Below are 7,554 nucleotides of genomic sequence, written 5' to 3'. Positions count from 1 at the left end.
TTGATTGTTGGCCACAGAGAGAATTTTTGACAGGTTAATATTGAATAGGAGCCGATTTCCATTTTTATAGCTCCGTCTTGTTCTCCCTGTTGAATTCTTACTATTAAACATATCCATTCCGTGCCAGCTGGAGAGGTATACCTGGAAGGAGGCTGCTGAAGACAACCACCTTAGAAGGATTTCCAGATAGTCAGTTTGAGTTGTAGATGAGAGCCTCTTGTCTCAAACAGATGTGGACCTCTCTTCTGCAAACAGATGTGGAAGCGAAGCGTCTCTCTGGCAAAAACATTTAGACTGCATTTCCATTATCTCTGTGCAGGAAAAGTGGTACACAATGAAATTTGAAAAAACAAATACGTGATTCAGGAAAGTCTATTCTATTTAAAGTCAACAATGATTAAGCAATTTAGAAAATCTCAGCCTAAATGTGTATCCTGTCTGCTGATGGCCACAGTTAATGGCAAAGCAGAGATGACCTAAACTCTTGGCTTATGAGGGTATTAAAAAACAGATTGAGATCTCTCTGGCTGACACCCAACATGCGGGGACGCCAGCTTAAGTTGCTCGTAAGTGATCTTTCCAGCTCGATGCTCAAAATGTATCATGGACATCTGGATAGCATAAAAACAGACCTAAAGTAAACCAAAAAAGCCCTGAGTCCAACTGATGAGGCTGGGTGATTCCAAGAGAATGCTTGTGCAGGCACTAAGCTTCCCCTGGAAAAACACTGGAGTGACGTCACAAAGTAGAATTCACATCTCTGTGTCATCTCAAGATGCTGCATGATGCAGTGGAAAATCCTGGAGGAGGAACCGGAGGTCTACAGTAGATCTGCTGCTGAGTGTGCTGTGTTAGCTCCACACTGCTGGCTTCTCCTCTCGCCGATATCTGTTTATCTGAGAAGTGGACCGCCTCATTAGGCTCAAGTCTCGGCTGAGCCCAACCATTCATATGGGATTACAATTAAAAAGTCCTCTCTATTTTTCCCAGCAGTTCCCCCACAAGACTACAGTGACAAATGGCACATGACAGATAGCAAAGAAAATGTACCCACAGAATCCGGCCTCCCGATGGTGGGAGAAACTATTGCACAATCCAGAATGGTGTGGCTGATGCAGACTTTCTGAAATATATACTACAAGGTAAGTCCAGGGAGAAATGTCTTGTTGTAGTTTGTAGAATACTTTATGAAAAGGAAGAAATAAACCCCAGCATCACAGAGGTGCTGCAAAGAATTGCACAATGCTGTGCTATCTTGGCCATGCTAATGTCTGGAGTCCTTCACCAGGCCATGTTACAGCATGTGAGTGTGCACACAGCGAGTCTGAAACTCTGCTCTGCAGATGCTATTCATCAATGGTTAACTCTGGACTTCGTAAAACTCAGTGATCATGTAGGAAGAAAAATTGTTGTGCTAGTGCCAGTATTCTTTCTCTCTCTATGGCACGATTTCTCTCTAGCTAGAACAGAGCCCGTGTGGAATAGAAGGAAACTGAAATCCTGGAGATAAATTCCTTTGTTCTCCAGATGAGGAAGGCTTGTATCCGTGGCTGAGCCCAGCAGGCTGTGATTAGTCCTGCTAAGCTCTTCTGCCTCTGCTCAACAAGAATCCTCCCTCCTCTCCCCCCTGCGTCGCCTTCCCACTGCCGACTGCCTCACGGGTGGACAGGGCTTCACGCACCGGCTCACTGGCTCCACTCCCGTTCAACCATCTTTTTCTGCTAATGCTCCTCTGGAATGGACAGTTAAGGCTTTATCCATGTTAGCCATATGCCAAGACTGCTCCTGGCATCTCTGCTTGTAACCTGACACAGAGACAAAAGAATACAGTGAAAGAAGAGTAGTCTACCACCATGGACTTGGCCGCCTGATGCTTGTGGATGCCCCATCCCTGGAGGTGTTCAAGGCCAGGTTGGACGGGGCTTGGAGCAACCTGGGCTGGTGGGAGGTGTCCCTACTCATGGCAGGGGGGTGGAACTCGATGATCTTTAAGGTCCCTTCCAACCTAAACCGTTCTGTGATTCTATGATTCTATGCTCCGGGGCTGAGCAGGGCACAGAGTCGGAATCCCCGGGTCCTTCAGTTCCTGAGCGGAGGCTCACAAGCTCTGGGGGACAGGCTAGTTACATCCTCAGCTGAGTCCCAAAGGCATGAAGCTGTGGAGACTTGCGCCAGACGTAGCAGCCCTGGGAGAATTTAGGAATACAAGGTGTCTTTCTCCCGTAAGGGGGCTGATGTTGGAGCCCCACTGAGAGAGGCAGTAACAGCAAGTTTAGCAGCACCTAAACAAACCAAAAACCCCTTTGCTATTGTTTTCTGGCAAACTGCATTTTTATTACCTTTGGAAGTTGGAATGTTCCCTGGCTCTAATAAAACTGTATCTTGGTAAGGCAGCAAAGACTTTGCGCGTATTTAAAGGACACGAGCTTCCTTTTAAACTGCTTCATTTGTGTTGCAGACACTGAAAACAAACAGGCAACGGAGTCACAGGGCTCTAATTGTACTGTGATGCATTTTCTAGGGAAAATATGCCCCTTCTTGTTTTGTTTTGTCCCTTTGAAACTAATTCTTATTGCTTTTGATTAAAAAGGAAGCCAAATGACAGACTGGTTCAGAACAGCTTCTTCTCACTCAAGACAAGCTATCTTCTTTGCAGGAAGATTACCAGTCCAAACTGTGAAAGAGGAGCTGGAAATAAAAAGTAAATTTGCTTTCTTTTTCCAGAGGAATTAAGATGCAATAGGTCACATTGTAGAGCTTTTTTGTCATTATAACTGCTTGGAATATAGATTGCGTTTTGAAAGAATAATGAGTTCCTCTCATAATGCTTTGACTCTGGGAGCTGATGTTTTAAGGAAAGGACTAACATGCCAAAATATCCAGACATCAACCACTTTCTGCTGGAATTTGGATGAGAGTTTCTCAATAGGAATGGCTGAACATGGGTTGTCCTGGAATTGTCTTACAAAAAGTGGTCAAGGGGTGTCTGTCATTATCAAATATGGTTAGTCCTGCATATGTGTCATCGATTTGAGATCTCAGCTGCGTGGAGGACAGGTTCCTCCCAGCCTGGATCCTGCACTAAAGTCAAAATCATCAGGGTGGATTTCAATAAGGTGGGTTCAAAAGTATCTGAGCCCCCTGAGAGCATTTTCAAGCATCTCTGACAGTGTTCGTGCAAGATGCTTCTCTGGCCTTTCTACTGGACAGCTGTGCTCTTACTGAAGGACTGGGAACACTACTGTACACTAAACTGGGGTAAAGTATGATTCTTCAGGGCCTCAAGGAGGTAGCTTATCTGCTCTGTACCTTCATTGCCCTATATTTAAAATATGTTTGTGGACTTGATGTTACCAACAGTCTTTATAGATGAATAGTGGCTTTCCACTGGTGTCAGCCTGCTGCCTGTGTTCACACGTCTTCTACTAGTTGTGGGTGTAAGCATAGATCTCCTTGAGCGCCAGTTTCTATGGAATACTATTCTAGATGATGAGTTTGACCCTAGAACCTTGTACCTCAAAAAGTCAGGGTTTATGCTCATTATGTTCCCCCCATTCACATTCTCTTATATTATGGTCATGCCCACAGTTTGCTCAGCGCCTGCCCTTAAGGTCTGACAGGGCTGTGAGAGCATCAAGGTTTCCTGAGATCTCATATGCTTCCTTTTAGGCACAGCAGTGAGGTGACTCAAAGTACATACATAGGCTTGGGGGAAAGAACCGAGATAGCTGAGCCAACATGCCATCCTAAGACAAAAAAATAATTTTAACAATGCATTCTGAAAAATGGTCCCATTGGTTCCCTGGGGCACACTCTAATGGGTCCTAATTAGAAGCTGTCACTTCTTGTTATGGGAAGGAAGGAATGGTTCAGCTTTCCCACCCCTTAACCTTGGAGAGACTGAGATGAGAGCTGCCCCTAGGAATTGCTTAATTTAGGGCACTTTCACTCCTGCAAGAAACTAATTGGGGATTTCTGTGTGTGGTAGGGCAGGTACCTCCGGAGATGCGTGATGTGCAGACACTTCTAACGCTGTAAATTCACGCACACATATGCACAGATGCCCACTTCCGAAAACTTTATTTTTTACACATTTGTGCCTGTCGTTTCTCGTACACTGGGCTCCTGCCTCGAGCTCTTCTCCTGTTCAGCCTACATATACCCTCCAACGTTCACGCACTGGATTCCTACAGTGGGTCTCCCTGCAAGGCATGTGCAACACCCATAAAGGCTGTAGGGCTACAGTGTCCTGCTTGCCAATGGGTTGGGGATGTCGCCAATTTGATCAGTAGGTTTTTAAAAAACTGGTTGTGAAACAGCAACCCCTTAACAATCAAGCCTCCTCTCTGCCTCCTGCTAGTACATTTCTTACATACATCTTTTTCAGACACTTGGTTTCTTGACAGCATTTACATAACCTGGCTGAAAACACTCCCACAGCCGATTAAACGCCTGCTATGAAATCCAAAGCTCTGATTAAAACGATGGAGCTTTCCAGAACTGCAATATTTGTGCAGATGGTTAATACTCACGGCTTGCTCTACAGAAAAAGTGGCATTTTCTTTACAAGTACATACAGTCTGAGCTTTCCCATGGGAATTGCTTGTTTTGTTCAGATTATTATTTTAAAGCTATCATCAGATGTGATCACCCACTGGATTAGAGGAAGCAAAAGGAGATGATCAGATAATCCCTGAGGCACAAAGCATTTTGAGTTGGATTTGAAGAGACCTGTCACCTATGGTCACTTTGTTTAGCTCAGGGTGCTGCTCTCCTCCTCTGTAGCTTCCTGAAAATATTCATGCCAAGTGGCTGTAGACCTTTGGAGATGTGGGATGTTGTAGTAATTTGCTCAAGGAAGTGCCCTCTGAGCTGGCTGGTGTGACAACCCCTTTTCAGAAAAATTGCATGGTTAAAAGAGAAAAGTGCAAAAGCGAATAGCAGGTAAATATCTGAACTGGGTCTTGCAAACTCATCAAGGTGTCCCCTTTTCACCTGGTGCATGGACATCTTTGGCAAAGAGAACTTCTGATTCATCCCAGTCAGAGAAGCATAAGGATCTAGTCAGACTAAAATATTGAATACAGATTAGGCAGAATAAAAATGATCTCTCTGAAGATGGAGGTTTGTGCCATGGGTCTTAGAACAGAGATGTCAATTATGGGGGAATGTTCCCTGGAATAAGGAAGTCCAACCTCATTGCTGTGATTTTCCCATCTTTGTGAACAAGCTTGCTCTGGTTTTGGCTGTTTATTATGAGTGCTCTGGTGAGATACCCTGATCTCTGTCTGGGGTTCTGCGGTCGTTTAGCTTTTCCTGAAAACTGGAAAACATCTTATAAGAGCAGCTAAAGCCTTGTGGTTTTTTGATGTGGAAGAACAGGACCGAAGTGGCTGACGGCAGGGGAAGTGGGATGAGTTCTCAGTTTACTGGGATTTCTCTAGCCGGCCACATAACAGAAATACTGGTGAAGCACAAGCAGGCAGCAAACCCTTTGGCTCTTTGCTGGGGCTGTACTATTCATCTGGCCCTAGATCTGGTGCACAAATATGGAGCTAAATCTATAACTGAGGTTCTTACAGCGTAGAAGAGTGAAGTACTATACTGCAGAAACTTTGTCAGTCAAATCTTTCTCAGATAGACATTCCCTAATTCAGGATTTTGACCTTTTCCAGAGTCCGCTCTGTCAAAACCTCAGAAATTCCTAGTGTTTCTCGGGCAGGAACCAGCACATGAGAAAGTAATTAATGAGAGCAGGAGGAGAAAAAAAAAAGAAAGAAAAAAAAGAATGTGCTGAATAGAGGCAAAACTGAGATTCAAATCCCTCGTCCCACAGGCTGCCTCCTCAGTCCTCACCATGCAGACAAAAGACATTCCAGCTCCTGACAAACAGCCTGAAGAGATGCTGAAGCATTCAACAACCCCCCCAGACATTTATGTACAGAAGCAGTTGGACAGTAAGGCTGTCTGATGCACACCCTCGATATAGAGTAGGCAAAGCGTCTCTTGAACTGAGGATATGTGAATCAGCAACAAGATTATCCCTGGTCCCGCACGCGGATGATCCATGGCAGACATAGACTGCACGAATCATCACATCAGTGGTATTCTGGTTTCCAGAAAGAGCTAAGCAGTAAATCTCAGCTATTTTCTGTTCAAGAGTGTAAGTCTGGAATAATCCATTAATTCATTAAAGAAAGTATATATTTTTTTCTGGAACCTGTGCTCAGAGCCAGGACTGTTAGCCAAATCGCACGATTTCCAGTAGACTGAGTCTCACCCTTGCTCTGGCAGACACCTCCAACAACATACCAAATCAACTTAAAATGTTTGGGAAAAAAAAAAACCAAAATAAAAAACTTAGTTACTTTAAGACAAACCATAACCTTATAGGAATGCTGTGCCTCATTTTTCCCATCTGCAAATTAGGGGGACAGAGGAATGTCATTCAGCTATTTCCCAGCAGTACCGTAAAGCTCGTTTGATTCTGTGCATGATTCTTGGAGGGGAATTGCTACTGAAGAATTAATTGTTATGATTGTTGCTTATTCCTCAGATGCTTGAAATATGGAACTTGGCAGAATTCCGGAGGAAGTATCCTTGTGAGCTCAGATAAGGGATGAGCCAACCCGACAGTCAGGCTGTTGGTGCAGGCAAGATTCATTGTAAACCTGGGGGTCTTAAACAGCGGATCTGAGCTCAGAACATGGGCAAGGCTCCAGAAAGCTTTGTCTGTCCCATGAAGTATAGAATCATGGAATAGTTTGGGTTGGAAAGGACCTTTAAAGGCCATCTAGTCCACCCCCCCTGCCATGAGCAGGGACATCTTCAACTACATCAGGTTGCTCAGAGCCACATCCAGCCTGACCTGGGATGCTTCCAGGGATGGGGAAGCAGGAACTGTTCTGTCCTGTTCCTTTCCTCTGCTAATGACACAGCTGTGCATCACACAGCTGGATAAAACAAGTCGGGCTCTGCCAGAAGAGAACAGCCCACATTCAGGGCAGCTGCTTAGGAGAGGCTGAGCTGCCAAGAACACCTTGAAAAAGCCCAACTCATCTTAAGCCCTTCTCTTTGTACTGTCCCCATGCCTTCATCAGCTCACGATTTCCCGAGAAGAAACCAGTGCTCTTAAAAACCTTAAGCTTTTAAAGAAATCCTTTGAAGATGTCCTCCTTGTTAATGAATCCAGGTGTCCCTCGTGTGTCTCCCGTGAGCCGCAGGTGCCAGCAGCAGAGCCGGTGGGTTTGTCAGTTTGGAAAAGGGAGGGGAAAACAAACACGTGGGAGAGGTTGGTGGCTTAAGTCGGGGGTGGGGGCACACACGACAACGGGGACAGTGTGCTGGGGTCGGCAGGCAGAGGAGGAAGACGGTGGGGTGAGGTGGGACACCCCGACACCAGCGCCGGGGCGATGCTCATCCCCCGGGAGTGCAGGGCAGTAGGGTCCCCTCGGGGCAATGGGTCCCCTCGGGGGAGCCGTCCGTCCTCCGGGACACCCCGGGGGTTCCGGGGCATTGCGGTGCCCTGGCACTGCCCGCTGCCACCGCCCCCCC

The sequence above is a fragment of the Charadrius vociferus genome, unplaced genomic scaffold, assembly GCF_000708025.1.
Source record: "Charadrius vociferus isolate BGI_N301 unplaced genomic scaffold, ASM70802v2 scaffold477, whole genome shotgun sequence".
Taxonomy (NCBI): domain Eukaryota; kingdom Metazoa; phylum Chordata; class Aves; order Charadriiformes; family Charadriidae; genus Charadrius; species Charadrius vociferus.
The sequence above is the reverse complement of the archived record's forward strand: the minus strand, read 5'-3'. Positions refer to the sequence as shown.